Source organism: Schistocerca cancellata, chromosome 2 (genome assembly GCF_023864275.1).
Source record: "Schistocerca cancellata isolate TAMUIC-IGC-003103 chromosome 2, iqSchCanc2.1, whole genome shotgun sequence".
Classification (NCBI taxonomy): Eukaryota; Metazoa; Arthropoda; class Insecta; order Orthoptera; family Acrididae; genus Schistocerca; species Schistocerca cancellata.
Window position 1 is genome coordinate 618,830,606 of NC_064627.1, and position 20,741 is coordinate 618,851,346.

Genomic DNA, 20,741 nt, shown 5'->3' on the forward strand with positions numbered 1-20,741 from the left:
CAAGGCGAAGGCCGTACTTTTGTGTGATGAAAGATGCATGACGTCTTCAATTTCATTTACATATTTACCCCTCACTCTGTGACTGTCGTGGCAATTTGTTCTGCCTAACCTGCACATGTAATGCTTGGCTGGATTGTTCAAAGTGTGGGATTTGACGCCACTTCAGCGACTTGCGCGTCTAGGTATTGCTGTTATTACTATTGTTATTGTAACCGGGCCTGCATTGATTATTATTGTTAGATCGATTGTCGCTGGTTTGTTGCGACACATCAAGTTCATCTACTCAACTAAAGAATGTGGTTGTATCACACTCTTCTAAGCTGATGTAACATTGGATATTCCTTGGTAATTTCTTTTTGCAGCACGTGTAAGACATGTTTTTTCGTGACAACACTTCTTATGTGCTCAGTCTATCTGCGCAGTTGCTCACAATAAGAGTTGATGTTCTTTTCTCCACTTGGTCGGTAAGTTGGTGAGTTCAGGACTTCCTAATGTGTTCTGCTCTGTTTACAATATGCTGCAAACCATTGTTCTTCTTACGTTCTGTAACTTGCTGTTGCGCTAACTGTCCATTTGTGCATTGGTACAATGAATTTAGTTTCCACAATTAACGTGCAGTTCTTTTCAGGAAGTTCTTTAGGAAATTATTTTATAATTACATCCATATGTGTCATTGAATTTATTTTATCTTTTGGTCTACTTCTCTAATTCAGCACTTATTCGGCTATGACATGCCCCTCCTAATGTGGAAATAGTAATCAGTCTTAAATGAATTCTAAACCTTCAGTAGTAGACTGTGAGATTTATGATGCAGCGGATTTCAAACTATCTGCCTCATTGTTTCTAAGTTCATTATATGTTGATTAATGATAGCTTCTAAGATTTGGTATTAATTGCTGGTATTGTTTTGCACTATTTGTTATCAAAAAGTGTTATTTTGAAATGTTGTACAATGTCTCTGTATATGTTTGAACTTGCATAATCTGTCACTTCAGAGCAGTAGTACACTAGAATACGCCTCACAAGCAGTGACATGGCGTAAGTGCCATAGAGCTTTGCCTTGCTGGACATTGCCTCATCCCCCTTTCATGTCACCATGCTGTCTTAGAGTGAGGAAAAGAAAGATAGGGAAACTGCAAACGTGCTTAATTTAAATACCAGTGCAGTAACACTGCATATGGCTTAGTCTTTTATTGCACTTCTTGCAAGAATGTTGATCGCAAATTAAGCAGATTTTCGGTATTATTTAGGTATTTGTGGTGGACTGAAGATGTAATTTGCTGCCCGATAAAGCTGTCAACATGTGTGTAGTAGGACAAGGGTGGCATCAGGACAATTTGTTAGTCTGGGTTGCCAACAGCAGGGGCAAGAATACATTCAGGGACAAACCTATTGTATTCTTTTGATTAATAGGTCCTTAACCTATTGTTCCACTTAGTGGATTATGACGTCCTAGGGATAAAGGGTCCTTCTGACAATCCTCTGCCACCCCTCCCTTACCCCTACCACCTCCCCTTCCTCCCCCTCCTTCCAATGATTCAGGAAACCTCCAACCTTCTCACCTCCCCCTCACTGATAGGTGTAAATTTTCAGGGCTTAACCATTCGAATAGCCCTCTCCCACTCTTCAGTTTGATTGACTACTTAATAAAATTGGTCAACTAAGTAGCCCATCCCCTCTGGCAAATGCCCCAACGACCCCCCCCCCCCCCAGACACACACTTAGAAATTAGTGGCTCTGTGGTGGAGAGGAAGGATCTTATGACAGGGACTTCAACTACATAGTGGAGGGTATATTGTTTATACATGAAAATTCATTTTGCAGGGTTTAAATCTCTCTTGCTCGTCATTCCATGTTGTTTAGGAAAATGCAAGTCTTGTAAAATACATCGAAAATATGTAATTAAATAAATCGCTTTTTTTATTCTGATCGTGCTGAGGATACCGCCATGAAACACCCATTACACGTAATTCCATTGTTAAAATTCTTTCGAGTGCGAAGCACGCACCGTCCACCATTACCCGTCCACTGGCCCTCCCAGAACGCAGGCTCGAGCCACACACACACACAGGTTCCTCGGGGTCTCACAAAGCAACACGTCCTGCACTGACCTCGCCACGTGCCGCTGTTCAAGAGTGTCCGCTCAGGCACCGCGACTGACTGACTAGATGTCACACTAATCCCCGAACAAAAGCATCAGGTTGCGGCAACCCTTTGATACTTGATACCCAAGAAATTACTGTCGAAACATGTACTCTCTCTCTCTCACTCTCTCTCTCTCTCTCTCCTCCTACTGACGTGTGCCACTGCCGGGCCTGCACGTGCCGTCGGTCGTGGTCGCACCGAACTGCAAACAAAGCATCGTTTACTCGCTAAACCACTCAGAAATATCTACTCACACAAGATCTCCTCCAAGGCAAATGTCTGACTGAGAATCGATACAAAAATACTGCTGAAGTCAATAAATGATAAATTTCCGGTCATTTGATCGTGATGTAGGAGCAAAAGACGGGCGCGATAGCTCACTGCTCCTTATTGCATTGGAAATACTTGCAGCCTCCCATCTAAGTCCTGGCGTGAAGACATCCTTAGTTGTTAAACACAAACTGCTTCAGGAGTTATTACATACAGTGTTTAAGAAATGTGCGGAATATTGTCACATACATAACTTGAAGACGTCACAGGAACTAAATGTACCACCACACGAAGAGAAAGAGAGAGCTTTGCAAATGACGTAAGAATATTTAAGCAATTCCGACTCTAAAAGAAAAGATCGCGGCACAACTGTGAAATCATCCCTGAGACAATTCACGCGCTTTTGTGGGAAATACCCTTGTCTTTTAACACGAACTGCTTCAGGAGTTACTAGATCCAATTGAATATCTTTCTAAATACGCTTTCAAACAGATCGCTGCACAGTAGTTTGCTTCAGTTTTGTGATGTACATTGGCATGCTTAAACAAGTTAGGTCAAGTTTTAACTCTTCAGTACGTCTGCAAATGTTGCTTTAAACAATTTGTTTCAAATACACTCGCACAAAAAAACACTGAACTGTCTTCCCAGATGCACGTGGAACGGAAAAACATTACGGCAAAACAGAGTCGAGAAATACATCGTGTGGGTATATCATTTGTAAATTGAAAGTAAAATAAATTATCACAAACACGCCGTGTTGAAATTCTGAAGAAGATCCTACTTCACAAAAATGAAAATATTGTTAAATACGCTATCACAGCACACGTGGCACAGTTGTGACTCGGGACTCGCAAAGCGGCTGCGCGCCCGTCAGCTGCTGGAAGCAGGTTTTTTTGCGGCCGGATCCACCAGCGCGCGAAACCGTGGCTGGCAGACCAGCACCAGCTTGTCGCGCGTGCTCAGACCAGCATTCATCTGCGGGTGGGGTAGAATACCGCACTCCTATTGGCTACCTGGAGGAAATGGTGGGTGCAGGACTAGAGGTTATATAGACCCTCGTCATGGTGCAGTCGTCCTATTTCTACTATCGTCCGCGGCAGGGTCATCTCAACTGTGTTGTTGTCGCTCCTGTGTGTATGTGGCGAAAAAACAAAGTGATCAGTGGCAACAACTGGCAGTGGCAGCGAACGTCTGAGGCAATGGGAATTACCTGGTAACATTTAATTTCATAGCATGAGGTCGTATTACACAGTGCATATTTTCGTAAAAAGTTAAGCAGTATCAGGTTCGGAGTTCGATATACATTTTCGTAAAAGACGTTTCATAATATGAAATCATTATGTGCTCAGATTTAAGCGATAATTTTTTCTAGTTGTTTCAGGATACATCCACCAAATCGTGAGAAACTGGAGGAATAGGTTCAACAGCGGCAGCGGCAATATCATCGTAAGTAGTATATACATATTTTCCAACGAATATGTAATATCTTTATGTTGTTGTAGATCATTTCGCCGGCCGGAGTGGCCGTGCGGTTCTAGGCGCTACAGTCTGGAGCCGAGTGACCGCTACGGTCGCAGGTTCGAATCCTGCTTAGGGCATGGATGTGTGTGATGTCCTTAGGTCAGTTAGGTTTAATTAGTTCTAAGTTCTAGGCGACTGATGACGTCAGAAGTTAAGACGCCTAATGCTCAGAGCCATTTGAACCAAAATCATTTCGAGGGACCAGAATCGATAAATGTTACTGTTTCACTAAGACTTTCTTATTTGTTGCATTGTATGTTAGGTATACATACTTTCTTTCTAAAAAAATTCATCGTTTATGCAGTGTGCCGTTCTTGTATATGATTTAGAGGATCAAAATAGATAAACGGTACTTCTTTTCATTTCACCAAGAATTTCGTATTCTTTAAGTATATATATCCATTAATGTTTCTTTCTACTCCATAGTACATATACATGTTGTAAGGTGTCAGGCAAATCCAACACCTTCCATGAAAACCCTGACATGATAAGCAAATCCAATAGTATGTCACATAGCTCCGAATAAATCGTGACATTAAATTAACCAAAGTAATACGAGTAACGAATGAACAAATGGAATACCACAGACTAACACAAGAATGCCTAAATGCATGTCATACCTTCCCACTGTGATACAGACGCAGTTCCGAGGGGAGAAACGGGAAAAGAAGCCGAGAGCAGAACCGTGCTAAGCTGGAAGGCCCTACGATAAGGGACGGACACCCACGTCGCCAGCTAACCGCTAGGACCACCCCAGCCGCAAGTTTTAGCATGAGCCTTTTTCGCGTCTCTGTTACGAGAGGACCACCCCCCAGCCCATGTTAAAAGCTAGAGCCCTCCAGAAGAACAGTATAGATCTTACGATAACACAAAAAGGGCCACCACAACCGCAAGTTTTAGCGTGAGACTTTTTCACGTCTCTGTTACGTTGCAAACTTTAAAAACAATGCCCCACCACGAAAAGTATAACGTTTCTCATTGGATAGACAGAATTTTTGTAGGCAGAACTTAAGGTTAACATTGAGACCCTGATTGGTCAGATGAAAACACAGCCAGATAGTTTTTTTAAACCAACTTCGGTAAATTGTAGTAAGGAGAAGTTAGGAGAGAGTTGCTTCCGAGACGGCGAGGTGAGCGGAGCTGTGCTGCCCGCCGCCCCCTGACGAACACCGACCAGGTAAGAAATGCATGCAATGCCGCATAACAGCACATAAAGCTTCACTCTGTTATATAGTTATTGAGAAGGCACATCAGCCACTGTAATTTACAAGTTAGATAAGTAATTAAAGATATTTGAGTGTCACTGTAGGCCATTTTGATAGTTTTCTCTCTTGTGAAACTTAATTTAAACCTAGATTATAGATGTGATACGGCATAGGTCATCCTTCGATCCATTGTAGAACTTGGAAACCCACTCAGGGAATATTCGTTCACATTTTTGTTGAACGCAGTTGGTTTTTATCATCCTGTATTAAAACATTTTCTTTTATCAATAGTGCAATTTTTAAACAATGTTTTGTGAGTAGAATAAAATTTCCAATGGTAAACTTAACTGCTTTTTCGACGTTATTTTATCAGCTAACTTAAAATAGGAAAGCCTTGAACCCCTTCCACGAAATTTAGTTAGTATTAAGATTCTTATACAAGAAGTGCAGTGGAGCTGACGCTGAAATCAGTAAGTATTTGGTTATATCATCGCTAGTCTCACCGAACTCTTCTGAACTCTACATGTCATGTGTGGTCTGGCGTCTCCTTAACAGCAACAGGTCCCAGGTTCAAACTAGTCAATTCCATGAAAAACATGCTCAGAGCGTCGTTGCGGGAAAGTGGTAGGGAGACACGATATAGACCAGACACCACGCAGAATGTTAGAACGTATACGTAATTAAATATCACCGTATATGCAATAAGGTGTATTTTCTTTCCTGTAGATTATTTTCTGGCAGAGGAAGGTGCGGGACAGGCAGGGGTATGTGCTGGAGATATGCAGGAGCCGTCACAGATCTCATGTGAGTGCATATTCTAAATATTCTTTTTTGTTTTCTTAAGATTTTGTGTGTATATGTCTTCATTGTTAGATATTATTTTGTAGATGATATAGGGGAGTAGGACAGATGGATCTTCCCAAATTCAGGCGAGTGTGTAACGCGACCGTGGGTGAAGGAGGTAGAGGAAGATCTTCGCCGTCGTGTGGAGATATGAAAGATACCAAGGAGCCAGAGCGAAACAGGTAACACGTACTCACTCCGCTTTCTTTCCTTGCAACGGGCGATGTCTTGAGTGTTGCACGTAATTCTTTTTGTTTATTTTTCTACAGTGGCTGCGTTAGGGGAAAAATTTATGCAATACGCCATGGTTCCGGTACCATGTTCAGCGAAGTCTATAATAACGAGACGGAGTACCGTGCGACATGCTTCGCCAGGAAGGGGCCAGTTAGTCGCCAGGCGGGAAGCCGCCGCCACCATCACCGCCGCCGCTGCAGCCACCGTCCCCTCCGCCCAATTACCGCTCTTCCATCCATGGACCAATCCCTATAAAATGAATTTCTTATAAGTAAACAATATATCATCTGCTACTTAACTGAATTTCCTATCATGAGATAATTCCTCATCAGCACGGAGCTGCCAATTTATATGTCCATGGCGGCGGGTAGGAGGGAATCGTTTGCGGACTACCAGAGAGGGAGGGGTTAATTAGTTGATGAGGTGTTAATTAATTGATCCATCTAATTAAGTTGACAAAACTGACAGTAGCGGCAGTTCGCCTCGTGCAGCCCACCATAGTTTTCGCACTTTGGTGTAAAAATGGTTCAAATGGTTCTGAGCACTATGGGACTTAACATCTCAGGTCATCAGTCCCCTAGAACATAGAACTACTTAAACCTAACTAACCTAAGAACATCACACACATCCATGCCCGAGGCAGAATTCGAACCTGCGACTGTAGCGGTCGCGCGGTTCCCGACTGTAGCGCCTAGAACCGCTCGGCCACTCCGGCCGGCACTTTGGTGTATCTTCTCTTTCGAGCGTGCATTGCTTTCTGGGATGCTTGCCAGCGCTCTCCACACAGACGCCAGGCATCGAGCAGTGGTGTGCCACATGCCCAGCGACCTGGCATCTGTAACACTGTGACGTCCCTCGCCGCTACTTCAGATTTTCGACCGTGACCGACGCATGATTTACCTGTATGAGGCTGAACAGACACCAGTTTAAGAAATTATCCGCGGCCACAGCTAGCAGAAGCGGCCAGTCTTCTCCAATGTTCGAGGACTTCATTTGCACTACAATCCGAATCCCCAATCCAATTTAAAACAGCGTCTTGGAATATGGAGTTGATCACGTTATCAAAGACATGGGGTAGGTGTAGAACGGCAGACCGATGTCAACCGCTGTACTCGATACACTTCCTCGTCTTCGCAGTAGTGCAGGTTTATGCGTCCGAGATCCTTTCCTGCAGATTTCTCAGTGAAATCTTGCTTTTTACACTGCGATATTTGCTGAAGGAATTTTGTGTAATCGCCCTTCACATGTGAGACTATCGGAGGCGGCCTCGGCCCTTACCTCTCTGCAGGTCACTGCGAAGAGGGGAAGGGGGCAGGACCATCTTCATTGGCGTTTCATAGCTCGGTACCTTCGCATGCCACAGCGAAGGTGCCTACAGAGCCGCTGAGCTGAGACTCATGGCGACTCTCCGCCTCTGGAGGTCGAAAATGTGAAACTTGCTTATCTGGCTATGATAGTGGAAAAGCCCCTTCTGTTTGCTCCCATTGTAGGCGCGCGGGATCCTGGCTGCCGGCTTTTTCTCCCTTTCGCGGTCGTTAGGTACCGCAGTCGCTTGGCGCCTGTGGCGAGTCTGCTCGTTCTTGTCGTCTGTGACGCTCCGTCTCCCACACCGGCTCGGCGGACGGTCTGTTGGTTTGCCGTTCGTTCTTCTCCTTCCGATCGCCACCCAACTCTGCCATGGCAGTTGTCAGGCTGTCTCGGTGCGCCCTCTGGCGCGGTGGTGTTGACGGCAGCGGGAGGTGTGGGCGCAAAATCGCAAACTTCCAAATCAACGGTTGGCCCATTCTTACAGTGGGAGTTGTCGGATGAGGCCGCCGTCTCAGCGGGCGCAGTCGCCTGAGCCAGCTCAGCCGTAAGGCGATCCGCGGTACCCGTTTTCTTTTGGAACATTGTGCGGAAGTCCTCTATCAACCACGAAATGCTCGCGCGTCTACCTCTCAGCGCGGAATGAGCTTTGGCCCACACACGGCCCAGACACTCGTTCCACGTGGAGTTTGGCACGCCGTGGCTGGTCCTGCTTTAGAATATCTTCACACTGATCCAAGTCAGCAGAAATCTCCTTGCTAATGCTTTCTTGTTGTTCATTTGCGATCAGAATTTCACAGTTTATTTTCTACTCAAAGCTAGGATGGACCGTTTCTTGAGCCTTAGTATACAGCTCCAGTTCGTCGTTAATCTCTTTAACTTTCGTGTCCATTCAACGAATCTGTTCTATTTTTTTAAATTTTGTTTAAATAATGTTTCTTATTATCCCTATACTCTCCATTGCGATGAGGGGTGACGCAGACATTGTGAAGGTGCCAGCGAGCCAATGCCGTGAAACTTTGTAAATGTCATAACAGTCACTGACTGCAAATACTTGTTTATTCAATTACTGGTTCCGATAATTTTAATAAACTTTGAGTGATTTAAATGCTTACAAGTGCATATGTTAAAAATGAACATAATGGTATGCTGTCAGCTGCAATAAGAAGGTTCAAATGGTTCAAATGGCTCTGAGCACAATGGGACTTAACTTCTGAGGTCATCAGTCCCCGAGAACTTAGAACTACTTAAACCTAACTAACCTAAGGACATCACACACATCCAAGCCCGAGGCAGGATTTGAACCTGCGACCGTAGCGGTCACGCGGTTCCAAACTGAAGCGCTTAGAACCGGACGGCCACACCGGCCGGCAATAAGAAGGAATGTAATGTACATACATTGGAAAATTAACGAACATGCCTGTCTTCATGAGGTTAATAGAAAAACAGTTAAAATGTTTGGCCTTAAGCGCCATTCTCACGTAGAGTAAAATGACGGTAAAATAGTAACCACACATGTCCCGTAAAGTGGGGTCGTCTTTTCGTACTGTACACGCCTGTACCCTAATACTACGTCTACATACAACTAATCTGAATGTACACTCCTGGAAATTGAAATAAGAACACCGTGAATTCATTGTCCCAGGAAGGGGAAACTTTATTGACACATTCCTGGGGTCAGATACATCACATGATCACACTGACAGAACCACAGGCACATAGACACAGGCAACAGAGCATGCACAATGTCGGCACTAGTACAGTGTATATCCACCTTTCGCAGCAATGCAGGCTGCTATTCTCCCATGGAGACGATCGTAGAGATGCTGGATGTAGTCCTGTGGAACGGCTTGCCATGCCATTTCCACCTGCCGCCTCAGTTGGACCAGCGTTCGTGCTGGACGTGCAGACCGCGTGAGACGACGCTTCATCCAGTCCCAAACATGCTCAATGAGGGACAGATCCGGAGGTCTTGCTGGCCAGGGTAGTTGACTTACACCTTCTAGAGCACGTTGGGTGGCACGGGATACATGCGGACATGCATTGTCCTGTTGGAACAGCAAGTTTCCTTGCCGGTCTAGGAATGGTAGAACGATGGGTTCGATGACGGTTTGGATGTACCGTGCACTATTCAGTGTCCCCTCGACGATCACCAGTGGTGTACGGCCAGTGTAGGAGATCGCTCCCCACACCATGATGCCGGGTGTTGGCCCTGTGTGCCTCGGTCGTATGCAGTCCTGATTGTGGCGCTCACCTGCACGGCGCCAAACACGCATACGACCATCATTGGCACCAAGGCAGAAGCGACTCTCATCGCTGAAGACGACACGTCTTCATTCGTCCCTCCATTCACGCCTGTCGCGACACCACTGGAGGCGGGCTGCACGATGTTGGGGCGTGAGCGGAAGACGGCCTAACGGTGTGCGGGACCGTAGCCCAGCTTCATGGAGACGGTTGCGAATGGTCCTCGCCGATACCCCAGGAGCAACAGTGTCCCTAATTTGCTGGGAAGTGGCGGTGCGATCCCCTACGGCACTGCGTAGGATCCTACGGTCTTGGCGTGCATCCGTGCGTCGCTGCGGTCCGGTCCCAGGTCGACGGGCACGTGCACCTTCCGCCGACCACTGGCGACAACATCGATGTACTGTGGAGACCTCACGCCCCACGTGTTGAGCAATTCGGCGGTACGTCCACCCGGCCTCCCGCATGCCCACTATACGCCCTCGCTCAAAGTCCGTCAACTGCACATACGGTTCACGTCCACGCTGTCGCGGCATGCTACCAGTGTTAAAGACTGCGATGGAGCTCCGTATGCCACGGCAAACTGGCTGACACTGACGGCGGCGGTGCACAAATGCTGCGCAGCTAGCGCCATTCGACGGCCAACACCGCGGTTCCTGGTGTGTCCGCTGTGCCGTGCGTGTGATCATTGCTTGTACAGCCCTCTCGCAGTGTCCGGAGGAAGTATGGTGGGTCTGACACACCGGTGTCAATGTGTTCTTTTTTCCATTTCCAGGAGTGTATTAAAATGCAATTAAAAGGGAGCTAGAAATATACCATGAGTCAAAAAGGAAATGTTCGTATTCCAAACGGAAACTGTAAATAAGAGTATGTGCCGTATACAGGGTGAGCTACTAACTACTGCCACCAAGAATAACTCCGAAAATACGATAGTCGCTGAAAAGTTTGTTGGACAAATGTTTGATAGGACAACGGGGACCATAATATGACGTTGGTTTTTTATTGCTAGGTGGGGTAGCGTCAGAGATATGAAGGTCAAATTTATTTTCTTAAATAGCATGCTATAGTTTGGTTCTTCTTTTCTGATAGCGGCTATCGGGACGAATCCAATAATGTGTAACAATAAGGTCTTTGAAAGTCAACGAAGGTCACAAAGGTGGCATGAACGTCCATTTACAGGTGTTCGAAATGATGACCATTGGTATCTATGCTGTGCTGCAGTCTTCTTATCATGGATTGAGTGGCATTCCTTATCACTTTGCCACTTATCGAAGCACATGCTCTGACAATTCGCTCTCGTGTATCGAGCAAATAGTAAATAATCGCCGTATACGGCGTATCCATCTAACGTGACATTAACATGTAAACACCATTCGACGGTTTCGCAATACAACACTAATAGGAACGGTAAGACTAGTATCGTCGAATCCAGTGAATGTGAAAGATGCATTCCTTCGAAGAACAAGCCAATGTGCTTCTCATTTACGAAGAATGCCAACGAAATTCAGTGAGAGCTAGAGACTTATACGCTGAAAGGTATCCGCAACGTACTCGCCCTACACGTCGTGCATTTAAATATGTGTATGATAAATTTAGAACAACCGGATCTTTAACGCATCGGAAGCATATCTGGAAAAGGAAAGTTACTAACCAGGAAACGGAAATTGGTACTCTTGCCACTGTGATTGGTGTATTAGTTCGCGTCAAATCGCAAGGGAATCTGGCATGAGCCACAGTTGTGTTGTTCGTATTCTGCATCGCCATAAATATCATCCTAACCATATCAATTTCCACCAAGGATTAACTGGTACGGATTGTATGCGTCGCATTGAATTCTGCCGATAGGTTCAACTTCAGATTCAGAGGGATGAAACATTTATTAATTTGATTTTATTTACTGACAAGGCTACATTCACGAACCATGGAAATGTTAATTTGCAACTGATAATCCATGGTGACTGCGGGAAATTGCACACCAAAAACCGTGGTCGGTCAACGTATGTTGTCGGATTCTGGAGGATATTCTATTTCATCGAAGCAAATCTTAATGGTAGGAAGTACACCACATTCCTGCAACAAAAATTAGGTCTGTTATTGGAAGAAATACTTTTAGGAACAAGGAACGGAATGTGGCATCAACACGATGGGCGTTCGGTATATTTTTCGTTGATAGCTAGAAATGAGTTACAGAGACAATTCCCAAATGGTTCGATTGGATACGGAGGAGATGTGTCGTGGCCGGCTCGTTCGCCAGACTTGACGGCTCTGGATTTTTTCTTGTGAGGATTCGTAAAAGGCATTGTTTATAAAGACGTTCCAACTACACCTCAAGATATGCGAGAGAGAATTGTCAGAGCATGTTCTTCGATAAGTGCCAAAGTGATAGAGAATACCAGTCAATTCAGTTAAGAACAATGCAGCACTACATTGATACCAATGGTCATCACTTCGAACGCCTTCTGTAAATGAACGTCCATGCCACCTTTGTGACCTTCGTTGACCTTCAAAGACCTTACTGTTACACATCAATGGATTCGTCTCGATAGCCACTATCAGAAAATAAGTACCAAACTATAGCATACCATTAAAAAAAAAAGATAAAAACAAAGTTGACCTTCATATCTCTGAAGCGACCCCACCTAGCAACAAAAACCAACGTCATATTGTGGCCCCCGTTGTCCCATGCAACTTTTATCCCACGAACGTTTCAGCTCCTATCATACTTCCGGAGCTATTCTTGGTGGTAATATTTAGTGACTCACCCTGTATATTACAATAAAATTATTTGACAGCAGCTTGTCAGACGAGAAAAGAAGCCGAAGGCGCGGTGGGCATACAAAAGCAGATTCGAGGAACCGCTGGCGGTACAGGTCCAAGAGGTAACGAAGGTGGACGGAATGAGAAATAAAAGCTCCGAGGCTAAATAAAAGTATGACAATAGCCTATCATTGAAATCATAAAAGGTAGTTCCCAGAAGTGGTCTGCGACACGATGGTACATAAATAAGCGAAATGAAAGCAGCATATCAGACAAGGATAAAAAAAAGGCTGGGGGTACTCGCCGAAACCGAAGAAAGAAAAATTTTGTCGGCAGGGGAAGGAGCAGAGCTCTAACAGGATATAAGACCTACAACAGATTGTCAAAGAACAAACTAGGAAAGAGTTTCCTACAATATCTTAAGGGTGCTGCTCGGACATAGCAGAATCACAGGGAGCGAAACAGCACAATAAACTCTGTTTCGCCGTACGTAAAAGTGGACTAGGACCACTCCTTTTCTTATCAACCTACATAAATCAAATCAGAAGTTGGGAAGGAAAACATAGGTACAAAGAAGGTAGCTGCGAAGAAACCATGGGTAACGGAAGAAATACTTCAGTTGATTGATGAAAGGAGGAAGTACAAACATGTTCCGGGAAAATCAGGAATACAGAACTACAAGTCGCTGAGGAATGAAATAAATAGGAAGTGCAGGGAAGCAAAGACGAAATGGCTGCAGGAAAAATGTGAAGACATCGAAAAAAATATGATTGTCGGAAGGACAGACTCAGCATACAGGAAAGTCAAAACAACCTTTGGTGACATTAAAAGCAAAGGTGGTAACATTAAGAGTGAAACGGTAATTGCACTGCTAAATGCAGAGGAGAGAACAGATAGGTGGAAAGAATACATTGAAAGCCTCTATGAGGGTGAATATTTGTCTGATGTGTTAGAAGAAGAAACAGGAGTCGATTTAGAAGAGATAGGGGATCCAGTATTAGAATCGGAATTTAAAAGATCTTTGGAGGACTTACGGTCAAACAAGGCAGAAGGGATAGATGACATTCCATCAGAATTTCTAAAATCATTGGGGGAAGTGGCAACAAAACTACTATTCACGTTGGTGTGTAGAATGTATGAGTCTGGCGATATACCATCTGACTTTCGGAAAAACATCATCCACAAAATTCCAAAGACGGCAAGAGCTGACAAGTGCGAGAATTATCGCACAATCAGCTTAACACCTCATGCATCGAAGCTGCTTACAAGAATAATATACAGAAGGATGGAAAAGAAAATTGAGAATGCGCTAGGTGACGATCAGTTTGGCTTTAGGAAAAGTAAAGGGACGAGAGAGGCAATTCTGACGTTACGGCTAATAATGGAAGCAAGGCTAAAGAAAAATCAAGACACTTTCATAGGATTTGTCGACCTGGAAAAAGCGTTCGACAATATAAAATGGTGCAAGCTGTTCGAGATTCTGAAAAAGTAGGGGTAAGCTATAGGGAGAGGCGGGTCATATACAATATGTACAACAACCAAGAGGGAATAATAAGAGTGGACGATCAAGAACGAAGTGCTCGTATTAAGAAGGGCGTAAGACAAGGCTGAAGCCTGTCGCCCCTACTCTTCAATCTGTACATCGAGGAAGCAATGATGGAAATAAAAGAAAGGTTCAGGAGTGGAATTAAAATACAAGGGGAAAGAATATCAATGATGCGATTCGCTGATGACATTGCTATCCTGAGTGAAAGTGAAGAAGAATTAAATGATCTGCTGAACGGAATGAACAGTCTAATGAGTACACAGTATGGTTTGAGAGTAAATCGGAGAAAGACGAAGCTAATGAGAAGTAGTAGAAATGAGAACAGTGAGAAACTTAACATGAGGATTGATAATCACGAAGTCAATGAAGTTAAGGAAGTCTGCTACCTAGGCAGTAAAATAATCAATGACGAACGGAGCAAGGAGGACATCAAAAGCAGACTCGCTATGGCAAAAAAGGCATTTCTGGCCAAGAGAAGTCTACTAATATCAAATACCGGCCTTAATTTGAGGAAGAAATTTCTGAGGATGTTCGTCTGGAGTACAGCATTGTATGGTAGTGAAACATCGACTGTGGGAAAACCGGAACAGAAGAGAATCGAAGCATTTGAGATGTGGTGCTATAGACGAATGTTGAAAATTAGGTGGACTGATAAGGTAAGGAATGAGGAGGTTCTACGCAGAGTCGGAGAGGAAAGGAATATATGGAAAACACTGATAAGGAGAAGGGACAGGATGATAGGACATCTCTAAGACATGAGGGAATGACTTCCATGGTACTAGAGGGAGCTGTAGAGGGCAAAAACTGTAGAGGTAGACAGAGATTTGAATACGTTAAGCAAATAATTGAGGACGTAGGTTGCAAGTGCTACTCTGAGATGAAGAGGTTAGCACAGGAAAGGAATTCGTGGCGGGTCGCATCAAACCAGTCAGAAGACTGATGAAAAAAAAAGGTCAGTCTTCGTCCATTTTGCTGAGAACCTTCTCATTTGTAACCTTATAAGCGCACATAGTAAGACAGCGACAATCCTGAAACTGGGTCGAGGGCTGATGTACCGTATTACTGACTTACGTTACTCAACGGTATTAGAATAACCTATCTTCAAATTCTAATCGTATGAGGGGTAAATATCTGTTCAGTATAGGATATCATAACGTGGAGGGCAGTGATGGTGGATGGGAGGGGGTCTGAGAGATATTCATGAACGCCACGTCCGTGGCATCTCAGAGAGCTCACCGTCCACTGGCAATGTGATCGTAAGACATGGGATCGCTTCATCGACCACAGTGCGGCCCGACTGTGTAGCGCTGTGTATTCCAGAGAGTGGGGGTCTAGATTTAACAGCTCGGATCGCGTGAGTGTTATAAACTTCTGTAAAGAAAACCTCAACCTGAAGGTGTGCTATGTCCCGATGGGACTGATGTTCGACGAGGCGAAAAGGTCGTTAGCGGACAACCTCTGTGTGGCATGCAGCACCTCAGTTGGTAAGGCTTGCTCAAGCAATCAGGGGTCTGTGTCCCTAACTGATTATGGGACGTCCAGAAAGTCCACATCGATTCAAAGGTCCCAACAGTTCGGTTTGTCCTTTGGGCAGCATTTAATCTCTAATCCCAAATGGTTCAAATGGCTCTGAGCACTATGGGACTCAACTGCTGTGGTAGAACTTAGAACTACTTAAACCTAACTAACCTAAGGACAGCACACAACACCCAGCCATCACGAGGCAGAGAAAATCCCTGACCCCGCCGGGAATCGAACCCGGGAACCCGGGCGTGGGAAGCGAGAACGCTACCGCACGACCACGAGATGCGGGCTCTCTAATCCCAAAAATACCTCTTATGACTAGTCCAACTGAGATGTCGGTGAATACTAGGGATCGCACTGCAGTAACAGGCCGCTTCCTGTGCTAAAGAGCGTTTTATTTCTATTGAACGTGTGGGAGGTTCATTTAAAAAGCTGCCGCGTTTCTGCACAAATAAAGCTGTAAGCAACTTGCAGAGCAACTCAAATGTTTTAAGAAGCTACGAACGAGACACACCTGGTCGAGACAACGGAATCTATCCAAGTATACAACCTATTAAAAGCCAGTAGCCGTCAACAATGATCTGAACACTGCGCTAAATGTCTGTAAGGTAGTTGTAACCTGTACGACGGATATAGATGCCAAAGATACCCACAGGAATGGAAGTGCGAAGGTGTTACAGAGGTAATAAATTTTATAAAAAGTATCTATGGTACATTTGGGAGGAACCATCTTTTTTTCTGATTCAGTCTGACATTCAGTAAACCAAATTTGCCTGAGTGCATGTTGAATAAAAACACCGTTGCCACCGTGTGGTTACTTAATTTAAAAAGCACTATCGGTTTCGTAACGTTGGTTACAGCATCGGGTGCTCAGCGCGTGAGATCCAGGAGAACATGATTCCGGCTGTTGACACCCCTTCTACATTAGTTTATCGTGAGAAGCAAAAAGATTTTTAGAACCCATTAAAATTGTAGGAATCGGGGGAGAAGTTCGGTATCAAAGATAGCCCAGTATCATGTAACTGACTTCATTTGATGATGTAACGCTACGAAACCTGTCGTGCTTTAGAAATAAAGTAACTGTACAGCTCCAGAGGTGTTTTTTATTCAATATCACGTTTTTTAGTTTTGGATATACGCTAAACAAACTTTTGTGTTGTTTGACCGAATAAATTGCAACAGGCTTTATCCACTTTCAAGTTAGGCTCTATGTGTCTAATTTAATGCGATGCTTTAAATTCAAACATTTTGGTTATACCATTATGATATGCGCAGAAGACACGGTTCAGCTGCTCAAGATAGAAGTACTCAGTGCACTGCCCCACCTATTCCTGTCAATTACTTTGAAAACCATCCACTTTGGAGCAGAAAATGTCCTGTTTCCTGGGAAGAGAGGAACTTGCATGAGATAAAAGTTACACAACGCATATGGCACTCTAAGACGAAGAAGGAGTTGAGGGCTACACAGCCACATTCTTTCGTGAAATCATTTGCTTCAGCAATGAGGCAGCCTTTACAAACGACAAGTGTTGGCTCCCGGGTATTGACTGCTGAGCGAAGCACCACAACCAGCAGCGGAAACCACCCGCATCGCTCGTGAAACAATCACGCTTTCCTACAACACAGATAGTGGTGGTTGTGGAACCATCTCGTTTTTCTTCTTGTGCAATTTCCGTGTTTGACCAGTTGTGGTCTGTTAAGGTTCCAGTTTTTCTCCTCGCTGTAGGAGGATATCTTTTCACTTTTGGTTTTAAGTTCTTTATCTGATGTAGTAGTCTCCTTGTATCCATTTTTTGTAGATGTTCATTCCATTTTATTTTCATCCACTTTTTCTTTCACACTCCAAATTTTTCCGTTGGGGAATCTTCAGTCCGTATTTTATCCGTTCTCTTACATCTCTTCACTGCTCTAAGACATTTCATTTATATTCCTCATATTTGTTCTTTTGACTTTAATTCAGTATCCACGATTTCCTAACATGTTTTTTGGTTTGACAATGCTACAATTTAATAAAATTTCAAACGAATTTCTTTCCGTGATTTATGCTCCAGAGTTGTATTAATTGTTTCACAGATACTTCCAGATCTGTTCAACTTAATTTCTTTTTGGAAATCATCTTCTTTAGACAACACCAGTATATGATCAGCAGCATATGGGAGTGATTTTTGTTGAATCCTGCCTAGTCGTCGAATATGGGGTGGCTGGGAAACCTGCTTTCTTGGGTCGCTAGACAACATTCAAACAAATCGTATTAAAGAGTTTTATTACAAAAAGAAAAAAGAAAATAATTAACTTTGTGTTAGGCAGACGTGTCACAAGCAGAAGACGACAGACAAAATAAGAAATCTCTTCAGTACAACGTTTCAAAGTTTGACCTACATAGAATGTACGAGCAAAGTAATGAGCTTGACGGTTCTATGCAGGTCGCTGGTCTTGAAGCTTCTCGTAGAGCTGGACCGCGGCCAATCGGGCGTGCAATTGGCTGACGTCTTGTCACAGCCCTCTCCTCTCTCATATTCCCGACTGGCGTGCCGGCGCTTGATTTTACGCTGTAACAGTTTTAGCTTCATCGAATTGTTTAGTTGGATCCCAGCGTTCACACTAAAATTAAATCTGCGAACTGCATTGTCAGTGTAAATATTGAACAATTTAGGGGCCAAACTACAGCCTTGTCTCACCCCTTTATTTGTTTGTGTCACTTCTACATACATGTGTTCTCCATTTAAGATTACTGATGTTCCTGTACGCAGACTTTTGAAAATTGATTTAAGCGGTAAAGGGAAACTGCTGTGCTCCATTATTTTCCATAGCTGTTCACTAGCCACATTATCGAAAGTCGTCTCAAAATCTATAAAATCAATACACTGAGGCGACAAAACCGGTTAGCTTGTGTGCAATTGGATGATTTCTAATTTATGCTACACAGATTGAACAAAACCCCACTCACTGAAATCAACTATAACAGTGAATTACAGACAATCAGACAATTAGCTGTAGAGAATGAATATGATACAAACACTATAGATAAACTGAACCACAAAATTAAAACAAAATTAAAAAAGGCACCCAACACACAAAAGCCTTCTCACCATCTTACACACACACAGAACACACAAACGAGCACACATGGACAAGAGACACCCAAAACAACAAACACGTGGTTCACTCTCACCTACAACAACAAAGCAGCCCACAGAATAGGCAACATACTCAAAAACAAGAACTAAAAATAGCCTACAAGACAGACAGCTCAACACAGAGGAAACTAAGGATAACGAACACAAGCACAGACAAACACAAGACATCTGGTATTTACCAACTAACGTGTCAGGACAGCAAATCAGTTTATATAGGACAGACAAGCAGAAACTTTAATACCGCATCCACAGTACACAGAAAAGCATTAAAAAGTAACAACTGTCATTCCCCATTTGCTGAACACCTTATGGACAATAAACATAGCCCAACAGACATCAACACTGATTTGAAAACTCAAATGCAGTAACAGCCCCCCCACAAAAACTAATAATTGAAGAAAATTATCAAATACAAAAAGCCATAGTTGAAGGAATACAAGTAATAAATGAATACACAGCTCTCTGCAATGAAACTCTGTTCTCTGCCCTCAAAGAAGTATTAGATAACACCAACCTATAGAACTCCTCCCCCCCCCCCCCCACACACACACAGACACATACATAAATACACACACATAAAACTAAATATAAATTAATAAACATAAATAATTACAACGATAAATCCTCAAACCTACTCTCTCCCTCTCCGTCTTTCTCTCTCTCCCTCCCTCTCTTTTTTCACACACACACACACACACACACACACACACTCACTCACACCAACCCCTTATAGATTCAGAACAACTGCCAGTGACACATTCAACGGTTCCACTGTCCGCCATCTTGTTTTCACACCTTCAACTACTCTACTGTCCGCCATCTTATTTTTACAGCTGGTAAACAGTGACAGTGACAACTCAATACACAGAACTTGACAATGAAGAAGATGACGAAAAAAGCAAACGTAAGTGAAACATTATGTAAACAGATACACACACACACACACACACACACACACACACACACACACAACCTTTCACATAAATTATTAATTTCAGGCATAGCCGTAAGAGTTTAGACATCGTAATTTTTGCACAAATATTTTGCCTACATTAAGTTGCAAATAGTTGCAGACAACAAACTGTAAAGAAAAACAGAAGCTTTAAATACGTAATGTAGCAGGAAACCCCACCATGTGCTCTTCAAAAATCTGTAATTACGATCTAGAAACTAATATTTACACATATTTAAACAGTGAAGAATATTCCTTATGTTTAAAAGACATAACAATAATAATTTTAAAAAACGACTGATGATGCTGCAACTGCAATAAAACATGTCTGGGACAAAACATGAAATTATGTTTTGCTAAACGCCCCCCCCCCCCCAAAAAAAAAAATTGTTATGGCTAAAGCAAACACAGACAAAAGAGCTTCAACTTCAAGATGATTAATATGCACATATACAGATGGCGATAGTATCCGGTACACAAGATTGTGCATTGGCATTGGCGGAGTGCCATTTTTAATCAGGTTACCCATATGAAAAGGTTGCAGTAGCGATTACGGCCGCACGACGGGGATTAACAAACTTTCAGTGAGTAATGACAGTCGGAGCTAGAGCGTGGGACATTCCACTTTGGAAGTAAATGAGGAATTCAATATTCAAAGATCCACGGTGTCAAGAGTGTTGCGCGAATGCCAAATTTCGGGCATTACCTCTCACCACAAAAAAAAGCAGTGGCCAAAGGCCTTCACTTAACGACCGAGAGCAGTGGTGTTTAACTATATAGTTGTCGGTGTTAAAAGACAAGAAACACTGCGCGAAATAACCGCAGAGACGTGCGACGAAAGTATCCGTTAGGACAGTGCCGCTAAATTTGGCGTTAATGGGCTACGGCAGCGGACGAGTGACACGAGTGCTTTTTCTAACAGCATGACATCGCCTGCAGCGCCTCTCCCTGGGCTCGTGGACGTACCGCTTGCACCCTAGACCATAGAAAAATCGTGACCTGGTCACATGAGTCCTGATATCAGTTGGCAAGAACTGAGTCAGCATACAGAAAGGTTAAAA

General features: G+C 43.7%; 1 long non-coding RNA gene across 1 annotated transcript; it reads left to right on the forward strand.

The window, feature by feature from the left end:
* Nucleotides 1-3,504: 3,504 nt before the first annotated feature.
* On the forward strand, nucleotides 3,505-6,098 carry LOC126147422 (uncharacterized). The gene is made up of 3 exons (XR_007530272.1): nucleotides 3,505-3,628; nucleotides 3,788-3,861; nucleotides 6,029-6,098. It is a non-coding gene; the product is annotated as an uncharacterized LOC126147422 (long non-coding RNA).
* Nucleotides 6,099-20,741: the final 14,643 nt, after the last annotated feature.